Raw genomic sequence first — 19,708 nt, forward strand, 5'->3', positions numbered from 1 at the left:
GGTTTGGGGGAGGGATAGAGCCCGAAGAACTGAGTGGGCGGAGAGGGTCCCAAAGCTTTCATGTTGGAGAAGCTTGGGATTCTGTGACACGTCTGATGTTGGGTTCTATTCTAAGCTTGTGGCCTCTTCAAGACATGAAGATGAAAGGATGTCGAGTGGGGAACAATGAAGAGACCTACTTGGCTGGATTGGAGTGTTTTGGTGGCCAGGGATTATGTATTCCAGGAAAGCGGGGTGACATCATGGAAAGAGGGAGGCCCCTGGGGTCAAGGTGTGCACCCCGGCCAAGCCGCTTCCCCTCCCAATCTTTGGTTCTCCCACCATCCAGCTCATGGGACTGTTGTATGTGTGCGATGGACTTTGATCATTGACAAAGCTCCATAAAGAAGGGAGCTCTTGGTAATCACGAATTAATGCAATTATTAACAATCCCATTTTGAATAGTATGTCCAATTCCAGAGAGCCTTTAACTTCAGTAGGGGGGTGGCTCCTCGTGGTCGGTTTACTGTTTCTGGGTGGGAGGAGAGCAACTCCTAGCCCTAATTCATGCAGCCTGGGCAGTAATTTGATTTTAATAATTGTTCTCTAAAGAAGAGCATGGTGGCATTTTAGAGTGTTATGATTTGTATGGAGAAATATTGGCCTCCTCCTTCCTTATATTACTCCCTTACTACAAAAGCCAGATGTGGCAAAGAGCTGCCTTTGATGTGACTGGGAAGGCGGGTTGGTGTCCCCTGTGCAATGCCGTAGAATACATCAACAAAGCGGTTTCTTCTTCTCATTTTTGTTCCTTACGGAGACTCTGGACACACACAAGTAACATTCATGCCGACCCCCCCTCACGCCCTCCCCACTACTCTACAAAATCCGTGACCATTTCATTCATTAAGTCTTTGCTGAGGTTTTCAGTAATGGTAAAGGGGGCCGTGAAACTCTTCATGTAAGTCTCCAGAAAACAATGTTTTCATGGTGGCTCGTGGGAAAATGTTCTACGACGGTAACCTGGCTCTGTAATTTTCTGCCTGAAATTTGGAGTGTTTGTTCTTTTGGTTTTTGTGGGCAAATTACTGAAAGGGATGAGTAATGCTGCCATTAAGCCATCATGGTCCACTGTCCTTACATGGCACTGATCTCACAAATGTTTTCCCGAAGCTTTAGAATTTGGATGCTTGCAAAACAAACAAAAAAAAAAAGGTTTTCCTCCATTTGTGGGTAAATTGTACGAGCACATATTTAGATTTCGAAGAGAACTTGAGATTGACTAGTGTTGACCCCCTCATTTTACAGATGAATAAACTGAGGCCTGTAAATATAAAGTGATTGGAGAGAATTTAGAGATTGACTAGTGCTGACCCTCTCATTTTACAGATGAATAAACTGAGGCCCATGAATATAAAGTGATTGGAGAGAATTTAGAGATTGACTAGTGCTGACCCTCTCATTTTACAGATGAATAAACTGAGGCCCGTGAATATAAAGTGATTGGAGAGAATTTAGAGATTGACTAGTGCTGACCCTCTCATTTTACAGATGAATAAACTGAGGCCCATGAATATAAAGTGATTGGAGAGAATTTAGAGATTGACTAGTGCTGACCCTCTCATTTTACAGATGAATAAACTGAGGCCCATGAATATAAAGTGATTGGAGAGAATTTAGAGATTGACTAGTGCTGACCCTCTCATTTTACAGATGAATAAACTGAGGCCCGTGAATATAAAGTGATTGGAAAGAACTTAAACATTGACTAGTGCTGACCCTCTCATTTTACAGATGAATAAACTGAGGCCTATGAATATAAAGTGATTGGAGAGAATTTAGAGATTGACTAGTGCTGACCCTCTCATTTTACAGATGAATAAACTGAGGCCCGTGAATATAAAGTGATTGGAGAGAATTTAGAGATTGACTAGTGTTGACCCTCTCATTTTACAGATGAATAAACTGAGGCCCGTGAATATAAAGCAACCCGGTTGAGATTGAGTGTTAAGATGAGCACACAATGGGCCGGATTGAATTTTGTTTTAGCAAGCACGTCTTGATAGCATCTAAGTACTGTAGAGCAGCACATGGGAGGAAACCCACAGCAATACTGCTTTGCTGATATGATTACGCCTTTTATGATCTGTCGTACATCGTACAGACTATGCATCCATAGAGCTTCAGCCACTTGGCTGTCTGTCTGCTTAACGAGGTCTCACAAAATCAAGGGACTGACCCCAAATCTTGCAGCTTAGCTGGGGCAGCTTGGTCAGCTATTGAACCGACCCCTCAGAGCTAATACAAGAATCTAGGTGTTAGGATTCTTACAAGGTACTTATGCACTTTGTTCAAACCTTTAAAGGAGTTTACACCTTTAAAGGAGTTCGTTCATTGGTCCACATGAGATTCACACCTTTAAGAGAGCATACTTTTAAGGAGCTCCCGGGGAGTACCCACAAGCCCACTCTCGGAGGCCGAGTCTGATTCCCACACTCTAGGAGGATATAAGGAGCCAGGATTCAGTGGGGAGAGTCAGAGTCTGGATGGAGTCAAGGAGAGGACTTCCCAGGAGAACTTCGAGGAGATTCAGAGCGAGGATTCAGTGGATTCACAAGTCCAGCAGATTCACAAGTCTAAAGGAAAAGCCTGCTCATGGACTTCCAGGAGATTCACAATTAGGATTGACTTCTGGGAAACCCACAATCCCACACTCTGGGAGGAGGAGTCAAGATTTCATTCCCACTTTGACTTCTGTGCTGGCTGGAGACATTGGGAAGAGGAAAGGCTGGAGTCACTGGGACAAGAGCTCATCGGGGAACCAAGGAGAGAGAGAGCCCCCAAGTAAAGGAGACAAGGCTTGAAGGAGAAAATAAAGGCTCTGGAGATAAGATTTGGAAAGAGACAGTAAAGGGCTTTAACTCCTGGCTGCATTTTGGGATTATTGAACTGAGCTGAAACTAAGGCTACCTCCAGAAGCTCCCCAAGAAACTTGCTCCTGGAGAAGGATTATAATTTAGAGAAAAAGAACATCACATCTAGGTCTCCTGGCCCCCTCTCCTGAAGCATTTCCCATTACACACACTTTGCTACAAGATTCTCCAGGAAGAGTTCAAAGAAGCCTTATTCTCATGGTTCCACAGGTAAAACTGGGGATAGATTAAACTCTGATCGATGAAAAGTACCAAACGGCATGTTAGTGTTCCTGATAATTGTGTATTTTCTTTTGCGTTCCCATGTTCTGGAATTGTGTTTTGTTTAGCTATCTAAAAAAAGGAATTCATTTTTTTTTGGGGGGGGGAAGCCCAGTGGCCTTTATTGTCTTGGATGTTGTTATTTGGGAACATTGAACATGTATGTGTGTGCCTCTGTATGTGTGTGTGTGTGTGTGTATGTAGCTGTTATAACACAACACTCCTTTCTTCTCCAAATGTTCCTATTTTGAAAATGCAGAAAACACCAAACTTTGGCTTTCTTTAAGCGATGAAAAGACTAATAAACAACAGAAGGTGCTCCCTTTGAAGGCTTTATTGGGGCAGTTAGATGGCGTAGTGGATAGAACATTGGCTCTGAAGTTAGGAGGCCCTGAGTTCAAGTGTGGTCACAGGTACTTAACGCTGGCTGTGTCACCCTGCACAAGTCACTTAACCCCAATTACTAATTGCCTCAAAAAAAAAAAAAAAAGCAAGAAAACTATATTGATTAGCTTCTATTTGAATAAGATTTAATCCAGAGGCTCCATACTGATGGCGTATAGAAGTACTGGTTCTCAGATGTCGGAGTGTAGCTTGGGCCCAGCAAGTGGGAAAGGTCTGGGATCGAGATCTGGCAACTCTGCTGACGTCTTTCATTGACAACCGGCCTCCTTAGGTTCACAGACGCTCATCACCAAGGGCTTGGACACTAGGTGATGATTTTCTTTTTGGCCACAACAGTTTATTGAACTAAATAAGGCAGTGGTCTTCAAACTTTTTAACTAGGGGGCTAGTTCACTGTCCCTCAGACTGTTGGAGGCCGGACTAGAGTAAAAACAAAAGCTCCCACTCTGTCTCCGCCCCTCAGCCCATTTGCCGTAACCCAGTGGGCCGAATAAAGGTCCTCAGCTGCCGCATCTGGCCCGCGGGCTGTAGTTTCAGAACCCCTGACATAAGGTATGAAAGGCTTGAAGGAGCCGGCTCCACTCTCTTTGAAGGTCAAGATCACGTTGTCCGCTAGAAGGCACATGAGGACATCCTCGCCTCCAAGCCATCCATTTTCCAAAGGCGGCAACTGAGACCTAGAGACTCCCCTGTACTCACACAGGTGGAAATGGCAGAGCCAGGATACAACCCCCTTTTTCCCGGCTCTGAATCCACCGATCTCTCCAGTGCTAGTGCCACGGAAACCATGGAGTCAAACTGTGAAAGCTCCTGATTTTTAAAAAAATTGCGACGCCTGGTAAAATCCTACTGAACGAGAAGAAGCTGTAGGAAGTTGAATTAAAGATGATTGTGGTCCTGAGGACCGGCCCCTTGGACAAAAGGGACTTTGGATAGGTTACAGATTACAGATGTGGAAGTTTTTAGAAGGATCTTCCTGCCTCCCCCTGTCCTTCCTGTGTGTGTGTGTGTGTGTGTGTGTGTGTGTGTGTGTGTATCTGTTTATGAGTGTATTTGTCTGCATGTGCAAGTATATTTATGAGTCTTTGCATGTCTGTCTCTATGTGGTGTAAGTGTCTGCACATGTGTGTTTGTTCTAAATATACACAGTAACAAAGAAAGAAGGAATATTTAAAAATGGAAGCCGGCCCCTCGCTTCCTAGTAGATCCCTCGGGAGAACATCAGTCTCAGGAATTTGGCACCTCTGTCCCTGTTTATTGGCCAGAGAGGGTCACAGGACAGCACTCATCACCGACCTCTCCTGTTGAGCAAAGGAATAGTCCCCAAGCGGGGAGGAGGGAGCCTATGGGAGACGGTGCTCCGAGCACGGGCTGCTCATGTTTCACCGTCACCGTGTCTGGGAGACTAGGCCGTGGGCCTCGGAGCGGGGAGCTCCGTCTGTGCCAGGACAAGGTGAGCCGGAGGCAGACAACATTTTGACGGGTTCCCTGACTAGCGGGAAGCCACGCCGGCAAAGCCGCCAAGTGTCCGTCTGCTGTGACGCTGACCCCCGGTGGAAGCCGAGCAGGAAGCGTCTTAACAGAGTCAGACACTTGTCCTCTGCAAGTTGTTCTGAGGGTTCTCTTGAGCCCTCCTCCTCCACCGACTCCCATCAGCAGGGAGAGATTTCAGATTTCAGATTTTGCAATTGAACTGTTCCCTGCGAAGCTATGGCAAGAACGGAAGGTCAAGTACAGAGCCATTCGATTCAGCCAGCAGTCACTGAATGGCTGCCATGTGCCAGGCACTTGATGCATTCTGGGAAAGCAAAGACAAAATGAAAAAGCCCTTCCTCTTGGGGAGGTCACAGTCTGGTGGGTGTGCAGCAAAAACACGAAGAAGTTACTACAAAAGGATGGAAATTCAAGAGAGTAATATGGACAACAGGGCAAGCGAGAGAGAACTGACAGTCGGGGGAAAGCTAGAAAAGCCTCATGTCGGAAGGAGAGCTCGAGCTGGGGCTTGCAGGAGACGTGAGGAGAGAGGGCATCCCAGGCATGGGCCATGAGTGTGCAAAGGCAGAGAGGTGGGAATTGGGCCATCCTGTGGGGGGAAGATCTATGACTGGGAAATGGAGGGCAGGAAGAGGAGCGATGGGGACTCAATCAAGAGGAGCAGGTTTCTGAAGAGCTCTGAATGCCAAGAAGAGTAGCTTGGGTTTTCTCCTAGAGTTAAAAAGGAACGGTTGAAGCCTCTTGATCGGAGACAGGCCTTTGGAAGACCGGAGCCGAGAACGGTTCTTTTGGCAGCCGGATGAGCAGTGCGTTTGGGGAGGGAGAGGGAAGGGGAAGCGCGGAGACCTCAGGGGACGTTAGCCCAGGCTAGAGGTGAGGGCCCTCACTAGAATGGGCGCCATGCAGGCAGCACATGGGACGAGCGGGAGGCTTATGGAGGTCACAAAGATGGAGCTTAGTAATGGAGGGCGTCTTCATCCTGCACGTTGGATTTCTCTCGTGAATCAGTGCAGAATCCCCCATCTGGGAGGGACCGCGGTGGCCGTCTAGTCCCACCCTTCACTCGCAGACCTTATGAGGGATGGCCTAACTGCCACTTAAACCCCTCAATGAGCCCTACCGTCTATCTCCCGGGCACTCCGTTCTGCTTGGTCAGCTTTTTTATTGGTCAGAAGCTTATTCTCGAAAACAAACGACGCTGTTCTCTCTGTAACTGCCCCTTTCCACCAGAAAGGTGAGGAAACTGAGCCCAAGGGGTTACATAATTTGCTCCAGAAAGAACTGAACATAGTGTAATCGGACCAGGCTAGAGCCCCCATCGGCCCTGGCTGTTATCTGGGCCTTTCAGTGTAGCCATTGCCATAAGCCACTGTTGACTCCCGTTGAGCGCACGCCCACCCTCCTGCTCTTTGTCAGATGGACTATTCTGAACCCCCCCCCCCCCCCGTTTGAACTTTTTAGTTTATGTTTCGTTGATTTGCCAAAATGATTGTAAAATTGTTGACCATTTCCGAAGGAAAGCTGACACCCCTCGCCCCACCCCATTCCTAATGAGGATGTTTCTCCTCCCAGTGAGCTCATTAAACATCTGCACTGGCACAGCTGACTTTAACAGAGATCAAGGAAAAAAGGTGGATGGTGAACATCTGGGGAGCCCTCGCGCTCTCTGTCTCTCTCTTGCTCTTTCCCTCTGACTCTGTGTCACTCTCTGTCTCTCTTTTTCTCTCTGTCTCTATCTCAGTTTCTGTATCTCTCTGGTTTTCTCTTTGTGTCTCTCTTTCCCTGTCTGTCTGTCTCTCCTCTCCTCTCCTCTCCTCTCCTCTCCTCTCCTCTCCTCTCCTCTCCTCTCCTCTCCTCTCCTCTCCTCTCCTCTCCTCTCCTCTCCTCTCCTCTCCTCTCCTCTCCTCTCCTCTCCTCTCCTCTCCTCTCCTCTCCTCTCCTCTCTCCTTTCCTTTCCTCCCTCTCTCTCTCCCCCTGTCTCTCTCTATCCATCTCTTTCCCTGTCTCTCTGTCTCTCTCTCTTTCTCTGTCTCTCTCCCCCCCCCCCCCGGCACTTCCCCCTTCCTCTCCCCACCCTCTTCTTCCAGGGTCTAAGCAGCCAAGGCACTTGTGACTCACTCTAATGATAATTTCATCCCTCCAAAGGTGGAGGAAGCAATGGGGGGGGGGGGGCTGCAGTTCTGGCCAGAGCTCTGGCCAAGGAGCTCCCTCACGGTGGAGACTTGGGGCTCACATTTCCTCACTCGCCGGGGGCAGCTTCGTGAATTTGGGACAGAGGAGAAGCAGGGACAGAGCAGGGCCCCATCTGGCCCGGGCCCCAGGTAGGGGAGCAGACGGAAAGGTCAGGGAGAGGAGAGGTACAATCCAGGGGCTTCAGAGTGCGAGCCAGGCTTGGCCTGGACAGGAGCAAACTCCTCCCCTACTGTCCGGGTGAATCTGAACAAATCGCTCTCTCTGTGCCTCAGTTTTCTCAGCTGTAAAACAGAGTGGGTCTCCTTTCTCTCTAAGGCAGCCCTTTCCATGTTGGGAACTTAGAGCTCATCCAGACCCCACCCCCACCAGCAGGGCCGCCATTTTATAGGTGAGAAAGCTGACCCCAAGGGAGGTCATGCACCCAATGTTCCCCAAGTAATGAGGATCAGAGCCAAGATTTGAACCCAGAGCCAGTGACTTGAAATCTTCCCTCCTTACTCCTACACAAAACTGTCTTCCTCTCCTGGGCCAGAGTGCCAGAAGATAACAACACGGTTTATGCTGCTGAGAACCCTTATGCAAGAGTGTGTGTGTGTCTGTGTGTGTGTGAGCGTGCGTGTGTGTGTATGTGTATGATTGTGTGTGTATGTATGTGTGTGTGTGAGATTGTGTGTGTGTGAGAGATTGTGTGAGTGTGTGTGTCTGTGTGTGTGAGCGTGCGTGTGTGTGTATGTGTATGATTGTGTGTGTATGTATGTGTGTGTGAGAGATTGTGTGTGTGTGTGTCTGTGTGTGTGAGCGTGCATGTGTGTGTATGTGTATGATTGTGTGTGTATGTATGTGTGTGTGAGAGATTGTGTGTGTGTGTGTCTGTGTGTGTGAGCGTGCATGTGTGTGTATGTGTATGATTGTGTGTGTATGTATGTGTGTGTGAGAGATTGTGTGAGTGTGTGTGTCTGTGTGTGTGTATGTGTATGATTGTGTGTGTATGTATGTGTGTGTGAGAGAGAGATTGTGTGAGTCTGTGTGTGTGAGAGAGATTGTGTGTGTCTGTGTGTGTGCTTGTGCATGTGTGTGTATGTGTGTGTGTCTGTGTGTGTGTGAGCGTGCGTGTGTATGTGTATGATTGTGTGTGTATGTATGTGTGTGTGAGAGATTGTGTGTGTGTGAGAGATTGTGTGAGTGTGTGTGTCTGTGTGTGTGTATGTGTATGATTGTGTGTGTATGTATGTGTGTGTGTGAGAGAGAGATTGTGTGAGTCTGTGTGTGTGAGATTGTGTGTGTCTGTGTGTGTGCTTGTGCATGTGTGTGTATGTGTATGATTGTGTGTGTATGTATGTGTGTGTGTGAGAGATTGTGTGAGTGTGTGTGTGTGTCTGTGTGTGTGTGTGAGTGCGTATGTGTGTATGTGTATGATTGTGTGTGTATGTATGTGTGTGTGCTTGTGCGTGTGTGTGTATATGTGTATGATTGTGTGTGTGTGTGTGTGTGTGTGTGTGTGTGTGTGTGTGTGTGTGTGTGTGTGTGATTGTGTGTGTTTGTGATGAGAGATGACTCCCTTTGGCCACAATCTGTGAAAGTTTAGGGGCTCTTTTTCGCGTAATGTTTTAACTACCCAGGGTTCTAAGGAAATCAGCCACATGGATTTCCAGTTATCAGAAGATCCAAGTCCCGTCCCAGGGAGTGTACAGTTCCCAAACCTCTTTTTGTATTCCTGTTACTTAGCTTAGTGCCTGCATGCAGTAAGAGCTTAATGAGTGCTTCTTGGTTAAGAACACCAGCAGGCAGGGCTATAAATGCAGTGGGTCGGGGTTCGGGGATTTGGCCAAAGTGATGTACCCAAGGGAACAGGAACAGGAGTGGGAGCGGGCACAGGGGCTGGCTGAGGAGCGGGCTCCTCCTGGCCCTGGCCCTGGCCCACCCAAGCACGTGCTGGGCATTTCACCAGCTCCATCCCGAGGCTCCCAGCGCTGCGATGCTTCCATCAGGTCCCTAAGAAAGTCTGGAGCCGATTGCCCAAGAACAGTGGGCACCTTTCTGCCTGGAGGGCTCGTGTCGCCAGGGTGACTCCTGGAAGGGCAGTGACTGGTTCATTTCGTCTAAATGAGTTCCAACAATTCGATTTTGTTGTAAGGTCCTTGAACACATAGGGAACTCCCGGGAAGAAAACACCTTTCCCACCATGGAGAAACTGCATCTTCCAGTCTGAGAGAGCTCCCGGGGGGTGCTGGGAGTTCGCTGATCCCTCCGAGGCAGGACTCCAACCCGAGCCTTTATGATTGAGGCCCGCCAGCCTCCCTCAGTATGGTTGTTGTCCGGCCGTATCTGGGTCTTTGTGACCTTACTGGTGATTTGTTTTCTTGGGAGAGATACTTGATGGTTTGCCATATCCTTCTCCAGCCCATTTTACAGATGAGGAAACTGAGGCAGAGTTAATTGACTTGCCAATCACACAACTAGTAGAGTCTGAAACTGGATTTGAGCTCGGGCTGTCCCGACTTCAGGCCTGGCACTCCGTGCCTTGAGCCGCTTTGCTTCTGGGTTGAGCCTGAGAGTCTCCTGTACCTTGACTCCAAAGCAAAACAGTCAGTTTTCCAGCCATCTCACCTCAACAAATCAAGCTCCTCCTCCTCCAGTTAACTCTTTGTGTCGATGTATGTGTGCCCAGGCTGCCCTCACGCTGTCTCGCACTCCCACCCTCGATGTCGGGCACACAGTAGGTTGCTGATAAATGTGTATTGCTCCATCCATTAAGTCGAATGGAGCCGTGAGTCATTGCTGCCAGGAGGATCTGTAGCACGACCGTCAGCGGGCAGGCTCCTGAGAGGCGCTGGGGATGCCATGCGGGCCAGGGAGGAAAGAGATCAGGGTTCGGGGGGTGGCCTTGACCTCTGTTCTTTACAAGGGAAGCACTTCCTGGCATCACACGTACACATGTTTGACAGCAAGTTACACAAGGATGGGAGAGGCTGGCGAGAGTCGGAAGATGGTCCATCACGACGGGAAGTGACGGGCACTCAGACTGCACGAAGCCAGCTGAGACTCACGTGCGAATGCGCCGTGATTGATGCCGTTGAAAGTTATCAGAATGTTCTCCTGGCTAGGGGACGCCCCTCCTCGCTGCGCTTATCGGTCGGGCTGCCTTTGATCTCCTCGAACATTCCCAAGCATCCTCCCCACATGGAGAGCTTCTTTTTATGTCTCTATTCCTGAAGGGATCCCATCCATTCCTCGTGGGGCAGGATGCGGAGGATAATAAGAACCAGGTTGGAGCTGGCACGCCGCACTCTAGCCGAAGTAGGAAGTTTCACCCGGCATTCCGTGACGCCCCACATGTTGTCTCGGAGGGTCCATGATGGGGGCGGCCTTGGAGCAGACAGTGGGTTCTTGGGAAAATCTTCAGATTTTCCAGGATTGTTTGAGGGATTGCCCAGAATCACACGGTTTCTGGCTCTGAGCCCACAATGCCAACCATCGAGTTCCGAGGAGTACCTAAATTCTGTGGGAGCCAAATTTCTTGGAATCATTTTGGGCTGTGGCCGTAGGACGTCGGCAAAGGGCTCTCCCTTCTCTCTGGTCCCACATTTTAGCTCTGGAGAGAGGGGAGGGAGATTTTTTTAATGGGGACCCTCAGTATCAATACCTTGGGAGAATCACCAGCTTAGTAACGAACATCCTCATCTGTTGAAAATTACTGCCATGTCATGCAAAAAGGATCCTCAGCAATAATCTTACACGTATAAGGCGTGTAATTACTGCTTTAAAGGGTGCCACAAATACCCACTTACCAAGAACTAAATATTTATTATTTACCATGTGCTAGGCCCTGCGCAGACAAAGAAAAGTGTCGGGGATGAGGGAGCAAGGGGAAGAGGAACAGGAGCGAGGGGAGGAGAGAGACCCATCAAAAGGGCCTAGATCTAGGGAGACTATCTAGCCAACTATTTCAGTCAAGGAAAGTGAGGCTCAAATTGGTGACATGACCTGCCCAGGCAATAAGCGTCAGAGGCAGTATTTGAGCCCGGGATTTTTGACTCTCGAGTGCACTTTCCACTGAACCATACTGCCTCCCTGAAAAGGGAAGAACATGAGTCCTTTGCTCAATCTGAGGGAAAGGATGAGAAAAGGATAGATTACAAGCAGCCTCCACTTCTCTGCCCAGTTTAGGGAAAGGAAGGAGCATAGGGCAGCGCGGGAGCGGCTTTTAGGGGTGTTTGTCACAGACAGAAGTGCAGGGAACGGAGATGCAGAAATGTTGCCTCCTGCTTCTGCCCTTCCCTGCGTCCCCCCATCAGTCTACCTCCACTGACGGTGCACCCTCCCATCATGAGCTCCGCCAAGAGGGAGTCTTTTATAAAGTTGAGGGGTACCAACTTTGAAACTGTTGCTACATCCCCAGAAACTCCATCTGTGGGCCAAGGGGGCCCTACTCCATTGGGAAATGAAATCTTCCCCCCTCTGGGCCCACTTGGAGACCATTGCTATGCTGGTTATCTCGGTACAGAAGGGCAGGCTCTCCCCCCGCCTCCACGCTCTCGTTCATAGCTACAAGTTATCTGGGGACATTTTGAGAACTAGTCACGTTACATAAAGGAGTTATAAAGTATCATCATTAGCTCTGAAGTTAACAATCAGCCACCAAACATTTCTTAAAAGACTTATTGGGCCCAGGTATCAGAGATCTGAGACAAAAGGGAAAGAGCTCTTCTCCCCAGGGAGTTGACATTTTGTGAAGGGAGACAATATGTTTTTATAGACTGGGAAACTGAGGCAGAGTTGCACATATGTACATACACGATGCACACATACACACACACGTAGAGGTACAGAGCTCTCTGTTCATGTACAGTTATATTGTTACATATGGGAAAGCTCCGAATCAGAAACAACGTATTCTTGGACGGGAGAGGACCAGCAGCCCCAGAGTGCCAGGAGGGGAAAGGTTGGCGTCCCGACTAAAGTCGTGTCTTTGGCACCTGCCAGCCGTGGGGCCCTTTGACTTTTCCAGCCTTAGTTTCTTCATCTGTAATATGGGGATAACCGATTGCATTCACCCCATGTGGGGCTTTGTTGGAATGATCAAGGGAGATGAGGTTGCTGAAATGCCATTGCACGGTATCCCAGCCTAAAATAAACAAATAAATAAATAATGAAAGAAAAATGTGGTGGAAAGGGGCCTGCTTCTGACATCAGAGACTTGGGGTTCCCGTCCCCTCCTTTGCCACTTAGCACCGTGAGACTCTGGCCGGGTCATTTCCTGCCTTGGATTTCAGTTTCCTCTTTGGACATCTGTAGTTAGCATTGATGCTTCCAGTTGGCCAGACTGTCTGTCCCCCATGTCTGGAGCACTGTCCTGCTATTATCCCTTATTGTCCAAATGAAATCCTTCTCTTCCTTTGTTCGCTGACTAGGGGCGCCTTGCGGATTCCTTCGGTCCAAAGGTGTCTCATTCTCCAGATTCCTCGTAGGATTTTTTCCTGACCGTTCCCCTGCACTCACTACTTCTGATTCATTACACCAAACAGTATAGGTGTGAGGGCTCTCTCCTCTCTTTTTCTAGAGGAGTACTCAATAACTCAGTTTTTTCCACCACTAGAATGGTAACAAGCCTAGGAATAATCTCAAATATGATCTTTAAACTTCCTGTGCCTCAGTGGTATGATCTGTCAAATGAGCGGGTTGGACTAGACAGGCTCTGAGGTTGCTTCCATCGCCAGAGCTGGTTTTCTGTGAGTGTCTTGATCTGGTTTGTGCCCAAGAACAAAAGGAAGAGGGATGGCTGCTCAGGAGCTCATTGGAATAGCCAGGTGGGTGTTGGTAAGGACTCGACACAACAGGAGAGGAGTTTCAGTGGGAAGAGAGAAGCCATGGATGTGAGAGATTGAGGAGATGGAAAGGCCAGGATTTAATGGCTGACTACATGGAGGGAAGTGGGACGGTGAAATCAGAGAACAGCGAGGTTTTGACCATAGGTAATATGGTGACTGGGGGTACCATGATGGAATAGGTGAATTCAGGTGTATTTAGAAGAAAAGAGAATACATTACTTGGGCTTATGGGGAAATACCCCAAGATACTGCTTGGATCCCTTCATGGTATCTAAGATGTTTGGATTCCTCAATGCAGGTGCCCCAGAGACAGTAAAAATGGGCTTCAGCTGCTTGAAGAGATATTTCATTTGATGTCAGTGTTGTTTTTATAGATTAGGAAACTGAGGCAGAGGCTAAGTGGCTTGTCTGGAATCACGAACTAGTAAGCCTCTGAGGCCAGATTTGCACTCAGGCTTTCTAGATTCTACAAGGCTTTTCAAGAGTGACACATAAAAGAAGGAATATCATAAAAGTATGGTCTGCTTGGGAATCAAGCAAGGAGCAGCGTCTGTTTGGGTGGAGAGCTGCAAGGCCTTTATACAGTCTCCGTGGGCCTTCAGGGGCAAGCGCAGAACCAAGTGCGGAACCAAGTGCAGGCTTGGCGATGGTATTCCCTCTGCACCAGCGGACAGAATACCCACCGGCATCAGTGGCAACACACGTCCTTCATGACATGGCCATACTGCCTGGCTGGAGTTTGACCAGATGTCCTTGGAGTTCTGCTGAGACCGGGCTGCCTCAGGGCTCTTGGCCGGCTTCTTGGGACCCACTCGGGATCCTCCTCCGAGAAATGAGCCCATTGCAATGGTGGCTTCTGCTGTTCTTCCCACTCTGAGTCGATGATTCTCTGACTGGCCATGGCGTCCATGTTGGCTCCTCCCCAGGTATTTGAACGGGAAGCGGAAATAACGCCCTTTCACCTGGGTTCCGACGATGTAGCTGTTTCACTTTCTACTTGGCTACAGTTGGAATAAGATTAATAATGGGGCTTCCATGGGGCCGAAGTGTTTGTCCTCCCAGGAGGCAAGAAAAAATGCTCTATGCACCAGCCCGCTTCCTATTGGTCACACCGCTTTATTGGTTTTGGCCAAATTCCCTCCCTCCCTCGCTTACACGTGCATGGCTGACACACCTGCTGAAGGCGGTCCTGGCCTGATTTATTAAGTCCTGGGCTCTTCTCTCTTGGTGTAGCCTCGGCTCCTTCCCCCTCTCCCCTTCCCCCACCCATTTCCTTTGAGCCCAAATGACTCTTGTCCCCAGGCCCTCTTAGGTTTTGATTCTTGCATCTGACTCTATTGATGATCAGAGAAGTGGAAAAAAAAAAAGTATCAGGGCTATAAGACTTGCCCACTGACCTCCAGTACCAATGTGGGTCTCAAGACTGATTCCCTCCCTTCTGGCTAAGTTGGATGTCCGGTTTAGGTTAAAATCCTGCTTCCTCCCTGGGTGACCTTGGAGCGTTCCTGACCCTGAATGTCCAGATCTCTGAAATGGAGGCATTACACGAGATGGGGTCCTTCCTAAAGCCACCATACTGCTCACGGGCTTTTAAAGTGAGTGCTGCCCACTTCTGGAATGCCTTTGAATATGGCAAGAATTTGGGGTTAGGGTCTCTGGGCCTCAGTTTCCTCATCTGCAAAGGGAGGGGGGATGGGACAACATGTTCTCTGGTCTTTTCTGGACTACTTTGACAGAGACCCTTGAGTGGGAGCTCATCCCTCATGTTAATGAGTCATAGACCTCAGGTGCCCGCTGAGACTGTCTCCACCAAGCTTTTCAGATGAAGAAACTGAGGTCCAGAGAGGCCAGGGGACTCTGATTTTGACAGAATCCAAAAGCAACAAAGGAAAGGAAAGGAAACAAGCTGTTTGTTTCTCAGTTGTCTTTGTTTTCTAGTTATTGCTTTCATTTCCCTCCCTTCCTTCCGGTTTTTATTAAAATCCCATTCTGACGGGACATCTGGCTTTTCTCTTTGTTTTTGAAATATTTGGAGGAGGAAATGTATATGTGCCATTTATTAATAGCCAAACTTCTGGAAATGAGAGCTTCAGTTTCTCCTCTTCTTCCCCTTCTCGCTCCCTCCCTTCCTCCTCTCTTTTTTTCTTCATCTCTATCTCCATCTCTTTCTCTTTGTTTTTCCTTTATTTCTCTTCTCTCTCACTTCATTTCTATATCTGTGTCTTTCTCCTTCATTTCTCTCCCTCTGTCTCTCCTTTGAGTTCTCTGTTTCTCCTCTCTCACTTCATCTTAGTCTCTCTTTCCCTCTCTTTGTCTGTCTTTTACTTCCTCTCTTCTCTCCTTCATTTCTCTCCCTTTGTCTCTCTCTCTTTTGATCTCTTTATTTCTCCTGTCTTTCTCTTCTCTCTCATTTCATTTTTTCTGTCTCTTTCTCCTTCCCCCCTCCCTTTCTTCTCTCCTTTTTTCTCCCTCTCTCTCTCCCTCAATCTTTCTGTTTCTCCTTTCTTTGCTTTCTCTCTTTCACTTCATCTCTTATCTCTGTCTCTTTTTCCTTCTCTTCTTCTCTTCTCTCCTTCATCTCCCCCCATCTATCTCTTCCTCGATCTCGGTTTCTCCTCTCTGTCTCCTCTCTCTCACTTCATTTCAATGTCTCTCTTTTCTCTCTGTTTGTCTCGTCCATTGCCTCCTCCCCCCTCCCCGTCTCTCCTTCTCCCCCTTACTAGAGTCTGCAGAGAGTTCTTTCCCCCTGATTCACCCTGGTCAGCTAGGACCCACCCTGCTCAGGGTGAGAGGAAGTTCAGCTTCCTCACAGCCCCAGCCCCGGTCTCTCCAGACTGAGTCCTGCCAACTCCACAAGCTCCGTGTGGTTCTGGGCCCGAGGACTGTTGTCTCCTGGGGACCGAGGTGGGACCTCAGGGCTTGTTGGGGGCTCCCCGATGGGGTCGGGCGGCCTGGCCCCATGAGGGAGGCGTCCCCAGACCACTGCCCTGCTTGGCGTCTGCATTACCAATTAGACTGGAGACTCCAATGGCCCTTCTCGGGCGCCTCCCCCATCTTGGGCTTTCTGCTGTTTTCCTTCTCACATGTATTTCCGTCTGGCCTCAGTAAGCTGAAGAATTATGCCCCCTCCCCCACCTGTCCACCCTGTCACCCCCTCCTCCCTCTCCATCCCATGACTATTAGGGCTCCCGCAGCAGCCGCCACACAGGTCTGGAGGCTGCTGACCTGGCGGGAGGAGTGGGAGCATGTGGGAAAGGCCTCGAATCTCCTGTCATGGAAGAAAGCGGCTCCTGCACACTTCCTCCTGCGATAAATAAAATGGGACTCGTTGCCTCATGTGGGGCGGGAGAGAGTTTGGTGCCACGTGAATGGCCACATGGGGCCTGCAGAGGAGCGGGCCCCGGCCTGTCCCGGGGTGGGATGGCTTTGGGTTTGGGCCACTGAGGACAGAAGCTGGGCCCGGCCCGGTTCCAGAGGGGATGGGATGGAGGGGGTAGATCGCCATTGGACCGAGGGGCTGTGAACTGTGAAGGGGGAGGCTGCAGCTGAAGGGAGGCCCTCCTGGTGAGGTCAATGGTTATTTGCTGCAGGTTGGCGACCAGAGAGCTGGGCCTGCACTCTGGGCCATTCTACCTCAGTTTTCTCATCTCTAAAATGGGACTAATTACAGAACCTCCCCACAAACCTGAGAAGTAGATTCTGTAATTCTCCCCATGTGATGGGATCAATGGGAAAATAATTGTAAAGCACTTATCCCAGCGTGAGCTCGATCAATGCTAGCTATCATCATTGTTAACAAGAATAATATTAAAGTGGAGGAGGATAGCCCAGTGGGGGGAGCAGCAAAGCTCAGCCAGAGGCAGGAGTGGGAAGATGTGGCCCCGTACTGGGAGCAGAGGGGAGATCCAGCATGGGACCAGCCTTGTCCCGAGGAGGCTGACCTTCCAGCCAGGGAGAATAAGAACGCTCCGGAACAGGCCCGAGGGAAGGTGTTCCCTGCCTGCCAACGTGTTTGAGCCCAGGGGAGGGGGAGAGAGATTCTGCTCCCCAGTAAAGTCGGAGGCTCTGGGTAAAGCCAGCGTCTGTGAAATCCTTTAAGGTTCACAAAGCGCTTTCTAAATAGCATCTCACTGGGATGTCACAATAACCCCGGGAGGGGGAACTCGCATTTCCCCCATTTTACAGGTGAGGGAACTGTGACAGGAGCAGTTCCGTGACTGCAGAGCAGCCAATGGGTGTCTGAGGCTGGATTTGAGCTCCAAGCTAGCACTCCATGTACTGGACCCCCTGGCTTTCTGTCTCACACACACACACACACACACACACACACACACACACACACACACACAGACACACAGACACAGACACATTCACACAGAGACACACACACATACACACAGACACAGACACAGACACACACACACACAGACAGACACACACACAGACACACAGACACAGACACACACACAGACAGACAACACACACACACAGACACACAGACACAGACACACACACAGACAGACAACACACACACACAGACACAGACACACACACAGACAGACAACACACACACACAGACACAGACACACACACAGAGACACACACACAGACACACACACAGAGACACACAGACACATACACATAGACACACACACAGACACACACACACACACACAGACACACAGACACAGACACACAGACACAGACACATTCACACAGAGACACACACACATACACACAGACACACACACAGACACACACACAGACACACACACACACACACACACACACACACATTTTGCTGAGGCCCAGGGTCACACAACTTTTCCTGTTCCATCTTAATTTGAGTAAGAAAGGAGCAGAGTAAACAAAGATGGACCTTTCTGGGAAGTAGGAGTGGAGCAAAATAGAGTAAGTCTGGACTAGAGTGGGGAATAAATACATAAATACATAAAGCCAAGCTTTATTACGGAGGCACCTTCCTGGGGGTGGAGAGGAAAGCATGAAGGTCTCGAGGAGTGAGCTGACTGACCGCCATGGCTGCTGGGAGGGCTCCTGCGCCTCTGTCTGCATCACTCATCACAATGTAAAGGGAGGCCGCAATGGGAAGAGGCCCCAGAACCAAAATATAGCTCTCCTCCCCTTCTCCCTCCCCCCTAAGCTGCTAAATGTTGAACAGAATGCTCTCCGGGAAAATGCATATATTTTGTTGTTTGGTTGTTTTTCGGTTACGTTCAACTCTGCCCGACCCCATTTGGAGTTTTCCTACAAAGATACCAGAGTGGTTCACCACTTCCTTCTCCAGCCCATTTTACAGATGAGGAAACTGAGGCAAGCAGGGTAAAGTGACTGGCCCAGGGTCACACAGCTAGGAAGTGTCTGAGGCCGGATTTGAAGTCAGTTCTTCCTCACTCTGGGCCCTGTGCTCTGTGCACTTGGCCCCAGTGCATGTATAAACTATGTAAATAGATATTCCATATATTCAGCGTTTCATCGGGATTATTGGCACTTCCCCTTTGGCTTTCCTAAGTCTGGACAATCCACAAAACAATAACCAGGCCCTGATTTGTCGTTTGTTGATTTCTGAGGTGTAAATGCTGGTGCTGAAGATTTCGTAATCAGGTCCCGGGAGCCCGAATGTCTCTTCTGGGACTTTTTGGGGTTCTCATCTCCAAAATGGAGGTGCTCTTTTCCCTCAGTGCATGGTCACCAGCTCGGAGACCCTTTAAAAAGTCAGTCAGATGGCAGGAGTCATTTAGGGGGGAAGGAGGGGAGGCAGGGCAGGAGATCTGAGTCCCGGTACTGGGCAGGAGTCCTGGAGCATGAGGTTAAGTGGGGGAAGGTCAGGAGAGCTGGGCTGAGAGAATTGGGATGGGGTAGGGGGTGGAGTGGATATCAAGGGATACCCCCCTGATGGGGGGGTTGGGATGGCAGGAGGTCTTTGCCCTTCCTTGCCTCTCCTCCGCCCTCCCCAGCACCTGCGGACTTTTCCCTGCAACTCCTGTCCTACCTGCGGCCATCTGAAGGATCAGGGACTTCCACCCCTGTCCCCCGGGGGCTTGGACAAAGGAAGGACCGGTTCCAGATGTTCCAAGTCCCATCCAGCTGTGGCGGCCCCAGACTCCCCTTCCCCAAGTTAAAGGCGGGGAGTAAACAAACAAAGAGCGGCTCGGAGCTCGGCGCCCGATCAGAGGTTTCTCAGTTCGTTCTGCCGTGTTAATTACGACGCCTTTTTTTAGAAAGTTGTTACTCAGGCCTAAAAATCTGGCTCCGGGAGAAATATGCCAAAAAGCTGTCCCAGTCTGCGGAGAGGATTTAAAAAGAGTAACTACAACCCCACTCGGGCTGATTTTAGGCACTCATTCATATGCACTCACAGCCCAAAGCGGCGGCTCCTGCAGAATGGTCCCGGCCTTGTCCGAGGCACCCGGAGCGCCCACGAGGACCTCTTCCCCCCAGATTTGCTAAACTGGGCCATTCCATCGGGATGTCTGGGAATTATGGCTCCCAACGATGGGAAAGCCTACCCCTGGGCAAGAACCTCGCAGTGATGGTGTCTCCAGTCGGAGAAACTGACTCAGATCATTCAAATCCACGTTTTAAATAAGATCTTAA

At 49.5% G+C, this 19,708-nt stretch overlaps 1 protein-coding gene across 3 annotated transcripts in view; it reads left to right on the top strand.

The window, feature by feature from the left end:
* The window catches only part of SUGCT (succinyl-CoA:glutarate-CoA transferase), a 579,062-nt gene that overhangs the window by 140,890 nt on the left and 418,464 nt on the right, over window positions 1-19,708 (top strand). The gene's annotated exons all lie outside the window — the stretch shown is intronic.

The sequence above is a fragment of the Sminthopsis crassicaudata genome, chromosome 1 (genome assembly GCF_048593235.1).
Source record: "Sminthopsis crassicaudata isolate SCR6 chromosome 1, ASM4859323v1, whole genome shotgun sequence".
Taxonomy (NCBI): domain Eukaryota; kingdom Metazoa; phylum Chordata; class Mammalia; order Dasyuromorphia; family Dasyuridae; genus Sminthopsis; species Sminthopsis crassicaudata.